The sequence below is a fragment of the Octodon degus genome, unplaced genomic scaffold (assembly GCF_000260255.1).
Source record: "Octodon degus isolate 3935 unplaced genomic scaffold, OctDeg1.0 scaffold00011, whole genome shotgun sequence".
NCBI lineage: Eukaryota > Metazoa > Chordata > Mammalia > Rodentia > Octodontidae > Octodon > Octodon degus.
The window spans coordinates 16,253,936-16,272,356 of NW_004524587.1; the positions used below are offsets into that span (position 1 = coordinate 16,253,936).

The following is an 18,421-nucleotide window of genomic DNA, read 5'->3' on the forward strand; positions in this document are numbered from 1 at the left end:
CCACACCACCGCCACACCACCACCACCACCACCACCACCACCACCAGCACCACGACCAAAACTACCACCACCATCACCATGGCTGAGCTTGGAATTACAGAAGGTTGGAAACTAGTGACTTTTCTTCTGGGCCACTGGTGCCCGGCCTGGCCTTGTCAAGGGTCTTTGAGTCAGGTGACCTTAGCTTCCAAGGCCCCAGGGCCTCTGCCTCATAGGGAAGTATCACCAACAGTTCCAGAGTGGCAGTGGGGCACAGGGGACTGTCTCCTTGGCTGTGAGTGAGGGACCCCAGACCCTGGAGGTTAGATGCTCCAGGCAGGAGGAGGGCACAGGGTTGGGGAGGAGAGGAGCCTCGGACTGCCCAGCAGAAATTTGGTCCTGACTCAGGGAGGGCCAGGCAGGCCTGATGCCGCCACCAACCCTGGGGTCATTTCCTTCTCCAAATAGTAAAGAAACTGCACGTCATGGTGCTTTCTGCTGCCCTCAGGCAAGAAGTGAGTTGGAAATGGAAGAGTAAAACAGAAATGAAATCAGGAAATGGTAAAGGGTTCTTGAGTTCAAGGTGGGGCAGAGAACAGAGTGCTGAGCTGGGTGTGGAGCCCCTGCTGTGTTGGGGGCTGCTCTAGACAGCAGGGCTGCAGCATGAGACAGCCAAGTATACACGTGGCGGGGGACCAGCAGGAAGGCAAGAGCAACGGAACGACATGGGGGTGGGGGAACACAATTCCGAGTGAGGGGGCAGCTGGCTGAGACCGGGAAGGCCCCTCAGAGAGGTGTTTTTGGTTTTGTTTTGCTTTGCTTCTTTCCTAGGGCTGGGGATAGTGCCCGGGGCCTGGTCATACTAGGCAAGCGCTCCATCACTGAGTGACATCTCCAGCCCCGCTCAGCTTGGAGATATTGAAATCAGTATCCAAGTGTCAGGTCTAAAAATAATAGGGGGTGCTGGGGAGATAGCTCAGTAGGATAAGAGCTTGCCTGGCAAGCACAAGGGCCTGAGTTCAATCCCTGGTTCCGAAAAAAAATTATATATATATATATATATATATATATATGGAAGGGACTTTCAGGCAGAAGTACCAGAAGGTCCAAAGGCCCTAGAGTGGAAAAGTGATCACTCTATCTAAGAAATCCAAAGAAGTCCCCTTGGTGAGATAGCAATGAGCCACAGGAGCTGGGCACAGGAAGTAGTTGGCAGGTCTGAGTGCCAGGTTAAACGAGGCTCCCAGACACCATCCATCCCTAATCCCCGAGATGTGGGGTGTCCTCTTACAGGACAGAAGGGACTTTGGGCGCATGCGATGGGGAGAGATCATGGGCCCTGTGAGTAGTCACCACTGGAAGCCCGCCGTCCACACACAGTGGAGCCAGAGTCAGACTCAGGATGAAGATACAACGACAAGGGCTGGAGCACAATACAGTCAGCAAGGAAGGCAGGTGGTGGCTTACTGGAGCTGGAGGAAGTAAAGACAGGATTGTCCCTAGGTGTCCAAAGGGACTGCAGCCCTTATTGGAACCCACTGAGGCTCATTTCAGATTTTTGAATTTCAGCCCTGTAAGAGAATAAATACACAATGGGGATCTAAGGCCCCGCCCTGCGCAGGCTGTCACCTCAGCTATGTGATGGGGAGTTCTTCAGCTCCCCATCCTTTGCTGGGGAGCAAATGATGCGAGTGCTAGTCTCCTGGCCAGACCCCTCCTTCCCTTGCTCCACTCTAGGTCACAGGGGATGCCCTGGCCCCCTGGCCCTGATCTTGACCTTGGCCTCTGGCTGTGTTTGGCCTTTGGTGAGCATTCAGAGGACAGAGGAGAGAAGCAGGGGTGTTTCCTCAGGCTCCTCCATGACCTGACCTTTTCTTTCTATGGTGGGCACACCTCTCCCTGATGCCGGCTTCTGATGGGCAGCCCTTCCCTGTCTTGCTCCTGCTCTTTCTCCCTTTGACCTGGGGCAGTGGCTTTTGCCCTGGGTCACTGGCCTGGGGTGCCTCTGTAGCCTGCCCCCCAGCTTGGTCTGCTGCAGCAGCTCCTCCTAAGTAGCGCCTTTGGTCCCGTTATCCCACCAGGACTGCAGGGACATAGCTTCCTCTGTACGGTGGCCTGTTTGGAAGAGTGAACTTGTCCCCAGCCTTAACAACAGCCACGAGCCAAATGAATGAACAGCAACACTGGACTTTGTGGAAGCAGAGTCCTCTGGTCACAGGCTATAACTGTGTGCCTGAGGGAGACATTAACCCCTCTGTGGGCTTGGGGGGGGGTGCCCCACATATGAGGTGCTCTGGGGAAATCTGGGATAGCTCTTTGGGTTCTGTTCCATGACCAGCAGAAACCCTGCACCAACGGCTGGAAGAGCCCCAGGACATGTGGGTGCCCTGCAGGCTGAACCCTCCGAAGGGATGGGCCGGTTTGTGGAGGAGGTCATTCATATCAATGTGTCCCTTGTTATGGGACAGGGGAGTCTGCGTGCCTAGCTCTCTTATCAGCCACTGTCAGTGAGGAGACAGGAGCCTGGAGATGGGCCTGTGGGCATCTGGGGTCAGCCCCAGGCTTGTCTCATTCTCCTTCCTGGGGGGGGGCTGTGGCCACTGAGGCAGCCCTTTTTTCTTGGAGGGTGCTGACTTGCCCTCGCTCCTTTCCTGAGGTGCTATATCTCATCCCAGCTCCTGGAAGTGACTGTCAGCTGTAGCATTTTGCAGGTGAGGAAACGACAGCTCAGATGGGTAGAAAGAGTCACCTTGGGTGGTGTGAAGCAGCCAGCATTTGAGTTTTCATTTAAAATAATGCTTACTGCTCCCCCCTGACCCCGTATCTGAAGTGTCCTCACATTCAAGAATAATACACCGTTCCCAATGCCTGGCTTTCAGACATACACCTCATTTAATAGTCTCACCATGCCCATCATTCCATGGATGTAGCAATGGTCATTCCCATTTTAGAGATAAGAAAACTGAGGCTCAGAGACAGCTAACAGAGGGTCCTCCAAATGTCCATTCCTAATCCCTGAAACCTGGAATGTTCCCTTACATAGCCAAAATCTAAGTGGTAGTCTTAGACCTGCATCTAGATCTGTCTTTTTCTATACTCTGGGGTCTTTCCACCCAATCTCAGAGCAACCTGGGAGGGATCTTTCCACCTGAAAAGCCACATTTGTTTGTGTCTTTTGTCTTCTGTGCTAAGAAATGAGCCACCAAAGTTGACCATAGGGCAGTCCTTCCTCCTCTCACTGCCTGGAGAGGAAGTCAGGCCCCAGACTGGCGGCAGCCAAAGCTGGAAACAGAATTTCCCCGGGCTCAGGTTCAGGCATAAGGCCAGAACCACAGCTGGGGTCGGGTTTATCTCAGTCCTTTCGCTTTCAACAGGCAGAGTTTGGCGTCACTTTTGGGGAGGCTCAGGATGTTGCTAGGTGGATTTGGGCACCATCAATGGCCAGAGAGACTAAGGTTGGGGATGTGGTCTTCAGGCTGAGCAGCTCCAAACAGGAGGCCTGGGGACTCAGATGAGCAGTGTGGAGCAGGGTGAGGATCCTGGGGCTGCAGGGGTGGGTGTTGGGCATGCAGAGGCTGCCATTCAGAGTCTATGCCTAGGCCCTTAGCTCTAGGGCCTGTTGTTACCTCTGAAGCCTTCTCTTAAGGTTATATAGTCACTTGACAAACATTTACAGATTTTTTTTTTTTTAAACAGGGTCTCACTATATAGTTCAGGCTGGCTTTGAACTCACTAGGTGGCTCAAGCTGGCCTTGAATTCATGATGATTATCCTGCCTCAGCCTCCCAAGTGCTGAGATTATAGATATGTGCTGCCATGCCAGGCCAAGCACTGAATTACCAAGAGGAGTAAACTCAGGTTTTCTAGCTCCATGGGGGACAGACACAAACCACAACCTCACAGTGTCACAGGCAGAGTGGGCTTTATGTCCTGGGATCAGCCTCAAAGGGGCTGTGAGGGGGCCCAGCTCTGGACTCTCCAGGTTCTACCTTGGGAGGAGGAGGTACACAGCTGTGGAGAGGGCCTGGGGCTGGGACTCTCAATCCTCAGGAAGTCTGGGCCCACCTGCGAGCCTTCACTGAGGCAATCGCAAACGCCCTGGGCTGGTCCTGTCCCTCCATCTAACTGGAGCCCCACACGCCTTAGTTCTGGGCTTTGGGGGGTTGTTGAACAGGCTGGTGGCCCAGGGGGACAAGCAGAGGGAGGTCAGAGATACAGCACATCTCCAGGCCATGGGGACCCCTACACTCTCAGAGATGCCCCCCAGAAGTCTGAGGCCCTGTGCACAGGCCCCTGTATCCACACAGGCCCTGCACACCCTGGCCCCTCGGTCCCCTCTGGTGTACCCAGCACGAGGCCTTCTGCTGAGATGAGATCTGACAGCTGAGCCCAGCTCCGGGAAGGGTGGAAGGAATGCTCAGCCCAGCCCAGCCTCCTGTGGCCCATGGCTCCCAGCCCAGAGGCCCTGGGTCAGGGATGAGGGGCAGGGCGGTGGGAGGAGACGGCCTAGAGTGCAAGAGGTGTGCCGTGGGGGGCGGGTGGTGGGGGCACCGGATCGCCCACTCTGTGGGTGGGCCTGGGCAACTCTCCTCATTGCCCACCTACCTCACACTTCAAGTCTCAAGGTGGGATGGGGTAGGACCCAATAATCCCCAGATTCTTCCAGGGACCCCCATGAAGACAGGGCTCATGCTGTATCTGCATGAGCTCCGGCTTTTACCTGGAGCAGGGATGAGGTTGACTGAGGACAAAGGATGAGGCCTGGGTCCCCAGGAATGAGTGAGTTTAGGGGGCCAGGAGCGGGCCTCTCAGGGCTTCCTCTAGGTTTATGGCTCAGCTCAGGCACATACCTGCCTCCGGGGGTCCCAGACTGCTCCTCTCCCTGCAGCATTCTGCCAATGGCCCCCCTTCTCTCGGCTTCCTACTCCTCACAGGATGAAGCTGAACCCTGAGCTTACCTTCAAGGCCTGCAGTGTCCCCTCCAGCTGTCCTCTCCTCTACCTCTCTGGCTCTGAGAACCAGAAGCTTCTGGGTTGCACAAAGCTCTTCCTCTTACCAGTAGGCTTTTATCATCTGCTGTTTCCTAGAGTGCCCTTCCTCGCTGTGTGCTCTGGGTAAATGCTCCACTTCATCTCAGGCCCCAGGCCACCTCCTCCATGCTGTCTTCCAGTTGCTATCTGGTCCCAGCACAGCCTCTGACCTCTGGCTTGAGCATCTTTGCCCTGACAGGTTCAGGTTTCCATTTCGGCCCCGGGCAGAAAGGTGTCAACATCCCACTGCTAGTTCTCTAGTTCAGGGCTTGCTACCGACTCCCTTCCTACACACTCACAGGACTTAAAAACCAATCTGAGTACTTGCGGACGACACCAACAGAGGTCAGAACAGGCACAACTATTGGCATAACTCAAAGAAGCTCCTGTTTGTGAATGGCCATCACAGTGCCAGACACAGCATCATCAGGATTTTTTTTTTTTTTGAGTGGGGGGTGAGACTAACCTTAGTGGTCCTGGATGAAAGGGTGCATAGCCCTGAGCAGGGGCCTTCTATGGCAGGCTTGCAAAACTAAATGCTAAGAATGCCACTCTCCTCCTCCTCCCCCATGGAAGGCAAACACTGTTCACCAATCATATGGTTCATTCTCACTGAACTTGAACCCAGACCCTGAGTAATCTTTGAGGGAGAGACCGACGGGTCTGGGTTCTTTTGCCACCTGCAACAAAGGGTTCTGGGTCTCTGGGTACCAGGCCATGCAGTCTGCCTTCCTGACTCCTATGAGACAACTCCCAGTGTTAGGCAGGGTACACCCACTCACCTTTTTCCTGCCTCCCTGGGCTGCGTGGCTTTGACTGGGACTTGGGCTGGACAGTGGAGCGAACAGGGGAGCTGCACTCCCCAGCCTGTTTGAGCCTGCCCAGCTGCTCAGGAGCTGTGTGGCCTTGGGCCCATTCCTTGCTCACTCTGGGCCTCTGACCTCATCTGTGATGGAAGCAACAGCGGCTTCCTTGGGTGAAAGGATTAAATGATATCATGGGCTCTAGCCCAGCACACAGCACATGCTCAGCAGGTGCGGGGGTACCTGCCTCCCATCTACCTGTCCCCCATCTACCTGCCCGTCCATGCTGGCAGCTGTGGCAGCTACCAGTGACTCACATCTCATCCCATTTCCTGGCTTTGCCCCAGTGCCAGGAAAAGAGCAGGTCTCCTCTGCTCTTTGCTCGAAGGAAATCTCACTGCCTGCATCCTCCTGACACCCTGTACCTGCCATGTTCTGACATGCAGGACCTCCCTGAGTGAGATTACAGATGGATAGACTGAGGCTGAGATCTTGGGAGGGGCTGCCCGCTTCCTCCTCTTCCACTATGAAGCCCTCTGTGATTTCCCTCCCAACACCGACCTGGGCCTCAGTGAGAATAGGCATTCTGGCATCTCCCAAGCTAGAAGCAAGCTCCTGAACGGAAGACTTGTGTTCTAGAACTTTCTTTCACAAGGATCCTTGGGTAAAGCCCTTGGCTGATCCTTGTTTTCTGAACTGCCCTGTGTCCCCTGCACTGAGCTTCTCTATGGAGTGTGGCCTAGGCTGGGGGGCTCGAGGGGCTGATCTCACTCCTGTCCTGCTTCCACCTTACACTGTGTGACCTTAGACTAGCCGCTTTGCTTCTCTAGACTTCAGAGATCCCATCTGTCTCACAAGAAGCCTTGTAGTAGCTTCAGGTCACCCAAGAAGGGGGTTGAAGAGGGTGACAGTGATCACAGTTATGGGTACCCAAGGGCCAGGGGCCTGAGTTCTTTCTGGGACTGTGGGCACAATGTCCATTTCATGTTCCTGAGGCAGTAGTGGAGCTCTGAGTCACACAACTTCAGGAGAAAATAAGTATGGCCCCTTCTGGTTTCCTGCCCCCGTGTCCGGCCCTTGTTTCCATGCACAATGGCCCTGGCTGAGACAGCAGGGTGGGCAGCTTAACCCCTTCGTGGTCACAGGCTGCTCCTTGAGCTCTCAGCATGAGAACTTGTAATTAACAGGGCTGCCTGAGGCTCAGCTGCTCCCCAACCCCTCTGGGGTCACGCGGTGCCTTTCAGCATGGGGCTCGGGCATGCCGCACAAGAACGAATCCTGTGTCCTCCCTGCCTGAGGACCAGCCCGACTTGCAGGCCACTGCCCTCCCACCCCTCAGCCCCCACTTCTTGTCTACCCGGCCTCCCATGAGCTCTGCTCTGCCATATCCTCCCTCTCCCTCAGAGTCCCGTCTGCTCACCACACACATCCGTGAGGTGAGATGCGAGGCCAGGGCCCATGTGCAGCGGAGCCCAGAGGTGCCCACTGCTCAGAGCGTGCTGATGGGCATTCTCTTACTCGTACTGTCACTAAGCTGGATGGGGTGAGTGGGGGGCTTGTGACCATGGTGTGGGCTCAAATCTTTTTTTTTTTTGGTGGGACCGGGGATTGAACTTCCCTTGCGCTTGCCAGGGAAGTGCTTATTCCACTGAGACATCTCCCCAGCCCCAAGGGCTCAAATCTTTATGACATCCATAGCCACTTCTCTGGGGTAATGGGTAAGTTCAGCCCTGATTCCTCAAAGATCTCCTGTTAGTTGCCAATCCCACTGCCAAGTGTGAACACTGTATTCAACCGATAGAGGAAAACATTACTGTCCCATTTTACAGACGACCACACAGAGAAGCCACAGAAACTGGAAAGAGAATGAGCTCTGGAAGACAAGATCCTAGCTCAGATCTCCACCCCAGCTCTTCTCCACATCTCAACTGCCCTCACTAGGACATAGGAAAGGGGCTCTGGGGGCACTAAGGAGCTCTGATGTTCAAGAGCCTTCTATGTGCCTCGCTTTCTGTTCACATAGTGCATCATCTCTCTCCCCACTGCTCAGGCAAGCAAACTAAGGCTTGGAGACATCTCCAGGGTTCCACACAAGCAAGTGGCGGAGCTGGGATCTGCGTCCAGGTGACCGCCCCTAAGCCCTTGCCTTTGAAGTCTTCTAGGTGGGCTTCTCTGAGCTTTGAGGGTTCCAGTGGCTCCTGGGTCCCAGCCTTTGGGAAGCTGGGTGTTTCCCAGCACCAGATCCCCTAGCGTGAGGCTGCCCCCTATGGTGATTGGGCATCAAGGGAGGAGACTACATAGACAGGGCCCTAAGTGTGCAGAGTCACCCACAGGTGGCCTATCCTGAAAACAGGGGACACCGAGAGATGCACTGAGCCTCAGGTCTCCCTTTTTAGGGCTCCTCTCCCAGTCTCAACACAGCCCCCGAGACCTTTGAAAATGTCAGGCCTTGGCAAATCCTCTTCCACAGGGGAAGGGACAGAAGGAGACGCAGACACCCAGGTGCCAGTCCTCTGCCCCAGTAGGCTGGGTGATAGGGAGCAGATTCCCGCCCTCTCTCAGCCTGCCACTGAAGGGAGCCTCATGGGGTTGTACTGGAGAAGCCACGTCTTCTTTATGCCCTGCTCTGATGCAGGCACTTGTGCCTAGGGGGCCACCCCTGGGTGCACCTTTTCCAGCCCTGCTCTGACTCCTGAGGACACCTCAATACCCACTCTAGAGATAGGGAAGCTGACAACGGTCCGATGGAGGATGTGTGGGAGCCCCACTCACCGTGCCTGTGGGCTGAGAGTCGCTCTGCACTGTCTCTGTCAGTCCAGGGCCAAGAGTAGAGTGGATCTCGGCCGGCTGCCTCTGGAGCGAGCCGCACCCAGCGTGAGGGAGGCTGGCTTCCTCCCTCCAGGTTTTCCAGCTGGACAGGGCCCATTTCCTCCCCCAGGACAGTTTCCTGTTATTGTTGCTTTGGGAGGGCTGGGCTGCCACAGATAGGCAGACCCTCAGTGGGCGGACCCCTCCCCGCCCTCTTGGGATGCTTCACTCAGATCCCCATTGCAGGCCTCAGGGCCTGGGCTGGGAGCCCAGCACCTGCCGGTGGTCGGCCTGTGGGGGGCCTGGGCCCGAGCCAGGGCATTGAACCCCTCTTGGGACTCTCCACACAGGTGTCATGACCTCTACTTTTTTTTCTTTTTTTCTTTTTGAGACATGGTTTCATGATGTAGTTCTGGTTGATACTGAACTCACTATGTGAGTTGAACTTGAACTCATAGTGATCCTCCTGCCTCAGCCTCCCAAGTGTTGGTGGCATGCACTACCATGCCAGACATTATGACCTTTATTTTATAGTCTTGGAGGCTGAGGCACAGGGAGGCTAAGGTGCCTGTCCACCAGTTAGACTGTAGTAGTCAGGAATCCAGCTAGGTTTTCTTTCTCATTTTTAATGTAAAAAGTTATTTATTTATTTTATTTGGTACAGGTCTTACTATGCAGCTTATATTCATAGTGATCCTCCTGTCTCAGCCTCTTCAGTGCTGGGATTACAAGTGTGCTCCACCATGCCTGGTTTTGGTGACTGGTCAGGTATGCCTGGGGTTCTGGGGCTGGCAGGGCATGCAGTACTGGGGATCGAACCTGGATTCTTGAATTTGCCAGGCAGTCGCTTAGACCGCCTAGCTATCTTCCCAGCCCCAGCTGGGTTTGCTATGGCTGTCCCATACCCTCTGCAGTGGGCAGGGGTCTTCGGTTGGGAATGAGAGCAGATGGCAGCTCTCGGCACTGGGAATCATTGCAGTCTTGAGAAAAACAAGAGTTAAAAAAGAGCTTGGAGGACAGGGAAATAGATGCTTGACCAGAGCGCCTCAAGAGCAAGAAGCCAGGGGAGAGAAGGCCGAGGCTCATGAAGGGCCCCTAAAGACTATAGAGGCCTGCGCCCTGCTGTAGGCTGACTGATGTGGAATCTCTGGGCAGGCGCCGGGAATCTGGCCTTTGAAGAGCTGCCCTGGTTTTCCATGGGTGAGTGAGTGGCTGGGAAGTCCCGAACTTGTTCCACAATTCAGCAGGGACAACAGGGACCCCAGCAGGGAGGGTGTTGCTCAAGGACACTCAGGAAGTCAGGGAATGAGATAGAGGAGAGCGGGAAGAAAAAGGGGGGAGGAGGGGAGGCAAAGATGGCCCAGTTTTGGATAGGAGGAGTTTGAGATGCCCAGAAGACACCCAGGGGTGGCAAATGGAGGTGGGGTGAGATTGATCCCATGATGAGGGTTGGAAGCCATGAGTTTGCAGTTGGTGCTGGGACAGCCATGCAAGTGGATGGGTTTACTGGGAGAGAGTTCTGGACTTTCACATTTGGCTCAGCAGAGCAAGGTCTGGCCCAAAGTGGGCCAGAAAGCCAGGCTGGCACGGCAGGTAGTCCCTGGGTCACCTGGGAGAGCAGACAGCTGGCACATTCCTGTTGAAACTAGAGAACAAACAAAGCCATCACTTTTGACCAGAGCAGGCCAAACAGAGGGGCTCAGTGAGACTGAGGAGGGAGGGAGGGTGGGGGCGGGACTGAGAAAGTTGGCTTGTGGGGCACCCCGGCCCCTGCCAGTCTGGCCAAGTAGAAGTGTGGGAAGGTTGTTGGGAGCTGCGGTGGGCGGTGCGCTTGTGTTCTGAGGGAGAATCCAGTAGACAGGCAGGACAGACAGCCCTGGGTCACCTGCTGGGGGCCGCGGGGCACTCACAGCCTGTGGGCAGAACAAACACCAGCTCAGCGATTCCTTCTCTGCCGGGTATCCTCTACCTTCTGCCTGGAGCGCGCTGTCCCTTGGTGCCCCACCATGTTCTCCTCATCCTTGCAGGTGCCACCTGCCTGCCCACATGGTCTATGGAGGACTGAAAGCCTGGGTGTCACTTTCTGCAGGCCTGTCGCACCACCACGTGTCCACTCCCGCTGTGCTTCACAAGGAAGACAATTCTGCCCTGAAAACTGAGGTTCATCTCTAAATGCGGAGGCTGTTGACTATGTGCAGTGCCCTGAGCCCCAGGGCTAGAATGGAGGTCCCCATAGTGTTGGGGACTAGGGGATATGAAATAATAGTTTATTATGTCAGGCCAGGCTACGTGACTGTGAGCTTGTGGCTCAAGGCCAGCGTAACTTGCTGCGAGGGACAGGAAAGTTTACAAATAGCCGCCTGCTCTCTGACAGTGCTGGGAAAGCTTGTATTCACAGCCTCTTGAGACAAGATAATATCTTGAGACAAGACAATAACTTTAACTTGTTCCCTTTGAAATGCTAAACTTGACCCCCATTTTATCATCAGTTAAAGTATTGCAAAACCCCCCATGGAAATGGATAGGTTTACTGGGAGGGAGCCCTGGACTCTCACTCTTGCCTCAGCAGAAGAGGGTCCAGCCAGAAGGAGGCCAGGAAGGCAGGCTGGCAAGGCAGGTAGTCCCTGGGTCACCTGGGAAAGCAGACGGCTGACACATCCTGGTTGAAATTGGAAACAATACTGAGAGAGCCAGTGTACTGGAGGCCAACTCCTCCAGGTCCTCCTTGAACCTTAAGTATTATCTTTTATATTTCTTTATTCCTGCCGTTCCCCCCCATAGGTGTCCAGGGTCAGGGAGGAGGAGGAGGTCAGTGACCTTCTGCCCCCTTGAGGATCTCATGCCCAGTCTCTGGCTCTGCCTGGCTCCTCCCTGCCCGACCCCTCTGGAGAGGGGCACAAGGGCAGGAAGTGCCAGCCGGGAGTGGAGTGAAGGCAGCAGCTGCGGGTCAGCAGGAAACGGGATGGTCTGCGCAGCCTGATTAGCTGCAGCCAGGAGGAAACACAATGGCACTGGGGGAGGGGTGGAAGGACAAGGCGAAGGATGCCCACCCTGCCTCTGCCAGGACAAGGGCTGACCAGTCATGGGCTTGGAGATGGCAGACCCAGGCCCAGACGCCGGTGTGGCCAATCCCTGCCTGTGTGACCTCTGAGTCTCTTCCCTCCCCTGGGAAATGCGTGTTCGGGTCAGGCTTTGCAGGGCTGTCCGGAATCAAATGGGAATCAGTGACAGTAACGCGGCTTAGGGAACTCGTTCTCAGAGAGCAGTCTCCCCAGCACAGAACCACTTGGGTGGGTAGAGGAGTGGAAAATGCAGATTCCTGGGTCCCACCCCATGTCGATGGTGCCAAACAGCAGACAGTGGGACCCTGAGACCTACTAGTTTGCAGCCCACCAGGCAGTGCGTGTGCTCATGTTTGATGGCTGCGGTCTCCCGGATGCTGGTGATGCCTGGTGCTGTCTCTGAGGACTCTCATGTGACCCTCAGGACTACTGTCAGCCTGTTATACAGATGGGGAAACTGAGGCTTGGAGTCAGGTGCTCCCTAAGAACACAGAGCTTTTCAGCAGTGCGGCAGCTATGTGCCAGGCCTCTGTCTCAGGGCCTTCCTGCCACCCACCTCATCCACTTAGCTGTCCTTCCCTGTGACAGCAGTGGGGACAGCACAGGGTCAGATCCCAGGGGCAGCTCACTCACCTGCTGTCCTGTGCTGGGCGGGAAGGCAGGGGAGTGGTGATGCCCGGAGCTGCGGCAGAGGCGGTGGCTCTTCCCCCTTTGGTGTTTCCTTCTTTTCTGCGCCCTCACTGGCAAAGCCTGGAGCCTTCTCCACTTCAGTCTCACCTCCTCCGTGTGCCTGCCCCACCCGGCCACCACCCGGCCTCACGCATCTGCCGAGTCCTGTCCTCCACCTGATGGGTCTCTTTTGAGTCTCTGTCCCTGCCCCAGCACAGGAGGGTGGACCTGGAACTGGGCACCAGCACCAGTACCCACGCCCCAGGGGTCGCAGGGCATGGGGGCCTCACCTCCTCTGTCGCCTGCAGCCTGGCCTCCCAGACAGGCCGTGGCCAGTCATGCTTGGCGCCCTTTCTTTCCTCTTTATGCTGTTTTTCTTTTCTGGAATTCTTAGTACTTATGCTTGATTTTAAATTTTCAAACTTTCCTATTGGTGTGTTTATAAAACATAATGATTGCATTTGTTTTGGGGAACTGGTCACTTATATCCATCTTGATCATTTCTATCTCTTTTCTCTCTGGTCCCCTTCCTCAACTCCAAAAGCTTCCTCATTGCCTACCATTTCTTTTTTCCTTTTACTCTTTTTTTTTTTTTTTTGAGACAGGATCTCACCATGCAGTTTATGCTGGTCTAGACTTACCATGTAATGCAAGCTGGCCTCAAACTCATGGACTCATGGTGTTTCTCCTGCTTATAGGTATGTTCTATATCTGGTCCTATTTTACTCTTAAATGTATTTATATGTTGTGTTTCCAAAATAAGAGAAGCTGTTCCATATTTAACCTTCTGTGCCTGACTTATTTCACTTAGTATTTTGATCTCATGATTCATTTTCATGCAAATGACCTGAATTCATCCTTCTTTATGGCTGAGTAATACTCCACTGTTTGAGCTGAGTGGCAAGAGCATGCAGAAGTAGACATGAAGTCAGAAGCTCCTGGGAGGACATGGCTGACGTCTGTTCCATGGATTCCCTCTGCAGTTTGATTCTCTCCCTGAGCGCACTTCCCTTTTCTTCCCCCTTCCTCTCCATAATTGCCCCTGATACCAGAGGCAGAGCTTTTTGAGGATGCTATAAACATTTACCATGTGCCATCTCTGACCCAGACACTGTTCACACTGGTGAGGGCCTTAAGGAGGGCATCTCTGTGCCCGTTTGACAGGATTAAGTAACAAGCCCAGTGTGGCCCTGCCTCCTTCAAACCAGGCTCATGAAGCTGCAGGGTCTCACTGGACACTCCAGGTGCAGCGGGGGTCCAAGCCGCTCCTGCATCCTGCCTCTGAGCCTCAGTCCATTGCGTCCAGGACGCTTCTGCCCCCCCGCCCTCCCAGCCAGCCCAAGTCCTCCTGGCCTTCCCATGCCCTGCTCAAATGCTCTGCTTCTCCACCCAGCCTTGTGAGATCCTGGTTCTTGAAGCATCCTGCCTCCCGGAGTTGTCTGCATCACAGGCCCACCCTGCTTGCACCCCATTTGCTCACTTTCAAAGCCTGTTGAACCCCACATCCCCCATTTTCCCATGTAATGATTCTGCACGACAGTCCAGAGAGGCACAGATAGTCTTCACATTCCCCTGATGAGGGGCCTGAGGTCAGGAGTGCTAAGGAACTTGCCCAAGGTCACATGGAAGCAGCGGAGCCAGGATTCCAACCCTCATCTTTCTGTTGTAAGTTAGAAGATCTCTGTGCAGCAGCAGCCTATCCCCAATAATCTAGTATTGCTCATTTATTACTAAAGAATAATGGGATGCCCAGGTTTTGCCTACTTTGCTGGCACAGGAGACACAGAGATGACCCCGGCCTGGCCCTCATCCTTGGGCATCCCACTCTAGTGGGAAAGACAGGTGCCTAGATGGGCATGAGCCATACTGCGTGGGCCAGGACGGTCACAAAGGTGAGTACCCTACGCTGGAGGTGCTCAGGGGAGGCGACCTGGGGTCGCCAAGCTGCTCTGAAAGGCTGGGCAGGCCCTCATCAAGCATGGAGGCAGGGTGCAGGGTGCATGGGTGGAGGGAATGGCAGTGTCCATGGCATGGCAGCCTGTGTAGGAAGGAGGGAGGGGCCCTGGAGGAGCATCACGGGACGGGGCCGAGGAGCGCTGGGGATGCAGCAGTGTCACACTGAAGGCAGGAGGCAGCTGCAGCTCCCAGCCCTGCCTGGCCTGCTAAGCCTCACGCAGCCACCTCCCCCATGTGGGCAGTGGGGAGGCCAGGGGGTGGGAGGCACAGACTGGTGGTCCGGATTAGCAGTGTGGAGAGAGATGAGGAGCTCACAGCAGCAGGCTGGTGTCCTGGGTCAGGCAGGGGCCAGCGTCGGGACTGAACTCCAGAGGGTGCGAACAGTGCTTGCTCCAGGCCGGAGCTGTGGCGCTGGAGGCACAGAGCACTTTCCCAGCTGACTGCACTTTTCCCTCCTGGGGAAGCCCCACCACAGGGACGTGGGAGTGCAGGAAAGAGGGAGTGCTGGAAGGGGGACTCTGGCTGGTGCTCTGTGGGTGCCAGCAGGGCACAGGTCAGCAGATCCTGGCATAGCTTTTGGTGCCTGTTTCCTCTCGGGAAAGTGGGGATGCTGTGTTCCTTCCTCATGGGATGGCAGGAGGGAGGAAAGGAGAAGCTCCATGTCAAGTACATGGAATGGCCTCTGGTATACAGGCCATGCTCAGAGCCTGCTGGTCATGCCAATGGCATGGCAGGGAGGTTAAGACGGGGGTGCTGAGAGTGTGAGGACATGTGTGTGCACATGCGTGTGTGCACATGCGAGTGTGTGAACACAAGTATGCTGTTTGGCATTGGTGACGTGCCACAGTGCAAGAACACACATGAAGTGTGCAGGACACCTATGCATATATGGCGGTATGTGGCACATTAGTGGTTTGAAGGGTGCAACCCAGGAAGGGCCTAGCCCTGGGCATCTCCTTGTCCCTCTGTGTTCATATGTCCTTGTCATCCCACTGAAAAATCCTTCTGCATCCACATCTCCTACAGAAGCCCAGACAGAGAAGGGCCTTGCTTGGAGTGGACTAGCCAGCAAGCTGGGCAAAGCAGGATGGGAGCAGGGACTTGTATGCCTGTCTGGAGGGCAGGTCTGAGTCTAGCAGGGACTTTGCTCTGCGGAAGCCCACATTTCCTGTGTCAGGGCCCACATTCCTTGCGTCCTCCACCTCACGTCCTGGAGAACAATGGTGGAGGCTCGGCCATCTGGGCAGCAGGAAGGTGGGTTCATGGCTGGTCTGTCTCGATGGGGCAAACAGGTGAGGTTCTGGCACTGGGCTCCACACTGCGGCTGCAGGCCCAGGCCTTCTGCTTCCGGCCAGTCCTGTCCCTTTTCCAGGCCCCTCAGCACAGGCTGTCCCCTGTGACCTGAGGCAGCTCTTTGGGACTAAGTCCAGCTAGGGGAGGGGGCATCTGAGCTGGTCCTGGGGAGGAAGCAGATCAGGTAGAACCAATCCTAGTGGGTGGAGGTCTTGGGGACCCCTTACCTTAAGGGGGACCATGAGGGAAACTAAGGAGGCTTGACTTGAGCAGTCAGAAGAAATCTTCCCAGCCCCCAACAAACGTTCCATACCCACAAGGTATCCCTGAGCCTGCTAAGGATGGTCCTTGAACCTGGTCCCAGCTTGGGAGAGAAAATCAGTTCTCCAGGGCAGCTGGGCAAGAGAATGGGATCAGACTCCTGGTTCTGATCTTAGGCTCCTCCTCTGGCTGCTCATCAGTCAGGGTCATTGCCTCTGTTTTCTTCTTTGTGAAGTGACCGTGATTTGCTGCAGAGTTCTGTGGATCTCATTTGCAGCCGGAGATAGCCCTATAACACTCTGGGTATGCTGTAAACTCCTCCCTAGACCAGGACCTCCTCCAACTGCCATCAAGCCTGCAGGAGACCCCCAGAGACACAGGAAAAGGACCATTATTTGAGGCAGGGAGGGCAGCTGTGGGCATCCTAACAAGAGCAGGGGCCGGACAGCAGGACAGGGCAGCTGGACTCTGGCTGCCCATGGGAGCACGGGCCTCTCTGGGGGCAGCTGAGACCGGTGGGAGGGAAGTTAAGGGCCTCTGGTCTATGCAGGTGACTCCTAAAGGTGGCAGTTGTCTCTGCTCCCTCCTGAGAACCTGCCTGCAGCTGTCTTAGTTACTTTCTCATTGTGGAGACACAATACCTGCACCTAAGGAGTGCAGCTTCAAGGAGGAGGGGCTTATTTTAGCTCTCAGTTGGTAAGGGGTTCAGTCCATGGTCTGCTGGCTCCACAGCAAGAGAACATGGCAGAGGAAGAGTTCATGGCACCACAGACAGGAAGCAGAGCCACCAAGCGGGGAGAAATATTTATATAAACCTTCCAGGCTATGCACCCAGTGACCCATTCTCCCCACCAGGGTCACCTCCCCAAATCACTTACAGCTCCCAACCCATGAGTGAACTAATCTAGTGACACAGCTATGACCCAGCCACCTCCTAATAGCCCTACCAAGGACATGTGAAGCCCTGGGGGACAGCTAGCTATAAACCATAACAAGGGTTGTGGACCACCCCTGAGAACAGCCCCTCAGGCCGGCTGGTGCCTCTGGGACAGTTCCCTTTCTCCTTATCAGGCTAAGTCCTCACAGAAACCTGAGGTGGCCCTGGCTGAGGGTGAGGGCAGGGTGGGCCAGGGCAGGTTCCAGAGTTTTAGTCTCCCCTAGGTGAGTTCAGGGCTTCTCTCAGGGCTGAGGCTGCTCAGTGGGGATGGTTTGTCCCCTATGTAACGCATGAGTCAGTGCTGCAGCTTCAGTGCTGCCTGAGAAGCCATAGTGGGCCTCCCTTACCTCCTTCATCTACCGTATCCTCATCCCATCCCACCTCAGTCTTCCAGTCTGATGCCTGGTAAAGGCTCCTGCATGGTGGCCAGTGTTTCTCACAAGCTGGGACCAGGTTCAAGTCCCACAGCCTGGCATTCAAGGCCCTGCTGCCCTCTGTAGCTCCATTCCTCACTTCTCAACTCCAGCCACACTGGAGGCCTGAATTCCCAGAAGCACAATGCTTTGTGCAGCCCTGGGGTCTTTTTGCCTGCCATTTCTGCTGCCTAGAAGTCCATTCTCCAAGGACTACTAGTTCCTCCAACTCCCCAAAATTCGATCCAAGTATCATCCTGCCTGTGACAAATAGTAGTAAAAACTATAGCTACCAGTTCTTTTAACTGAGGGCTTTATGGAGATAAAATTTACATACCACAAAACTGAGCCTTTTATTATAGTATGCAATACAATATGTACTCACAAATGTGTGCTCACTAATTGTGTATTGATGCTCAATGTCTAACTCCAGAATATTTGTATTCCCTCCAAAAGCAACCGAAGCCCCCTAGCACTGGCTCCCATTTCTTCCTCTCCCGAAGCCCCTGGAAGACAGGGGAACTAGCAAGAGTTCTAAGTAGCAGTCTGACAGAAAGCCAGTCACTTAGGGAAATGGTGGGGGGATAAATCAGACCCCAGATTAAAGCAACAAGCAGTGATAGTCCTTGAGGTAAGAAGGTAAGATATGGGGGCAAACCAGGTGAAACCCTCCGAACAAAGGTGGTCGAGAGAAATGACCCGGAATGGACCTTAAACTTCTTTGTTTCTTCACTGTAATGCACTTCCATGATAAACATCTCCCAGAGAGGAGATAACCATTTCTAAGCATATGTGGGACTTTGTATGAACTCACACTTGTACAGTAATTAAACTTCAAGCACTCTGCAGACCCTTGTCTCTTTTGTGAAAAAAACCCCATGAACAATGATGTTCATTTGGGACCCCATGACAGTGGAATATGTCCTTGGTTAGGTGCTTCTCTGCCCAGGGAGGAGCCTGATGTCTGTGTGTGGAGCAGGTAACTGTTCCCTTTCCTGGGGCTGCTTGTGGCATAGTAGGTTTTATTTCATTTCTACAGTATTTTCCAGTTAAAGCTTTTGCACAATGAAGTCTGTTGCCTTAGTTTATGAGTGCTAAGATTACAGGAATATACTACCAACTCCTGCCTGTGATGTTGTCTCAGCTTTAATTTCTTTTTTCTTTCTTTCTTTCTTTCTTTCTTTCTTTCTTTCTTTCTTTCTTTCTTTCT

At 54.4% G+C, this 18,421-nt stretch overlaps 1 protein-coding gene across 1 annotated transcript in view; it reads right to left on the reverse strand.

Annotated features, from left to right (window-relative positions):
* Cdh5 (cadherin 5) overlaps nt 1-8,713 on the reverse strand; it is a 37,392-nt gene extending 28,679 nt beyond the window's left edge. The window contains exon 1 of the mRNA XM_004626041.2: nt 8,585-8,713. The gene's annotated coding sequence lies outside the window, so the exon portion shown is untranslated. The remainder of the gene's footprint in view (nt 1-8,584) is intronic.
* Nucleotides 8,714-18,421: the final 9,708 nt, after the last annotated feature.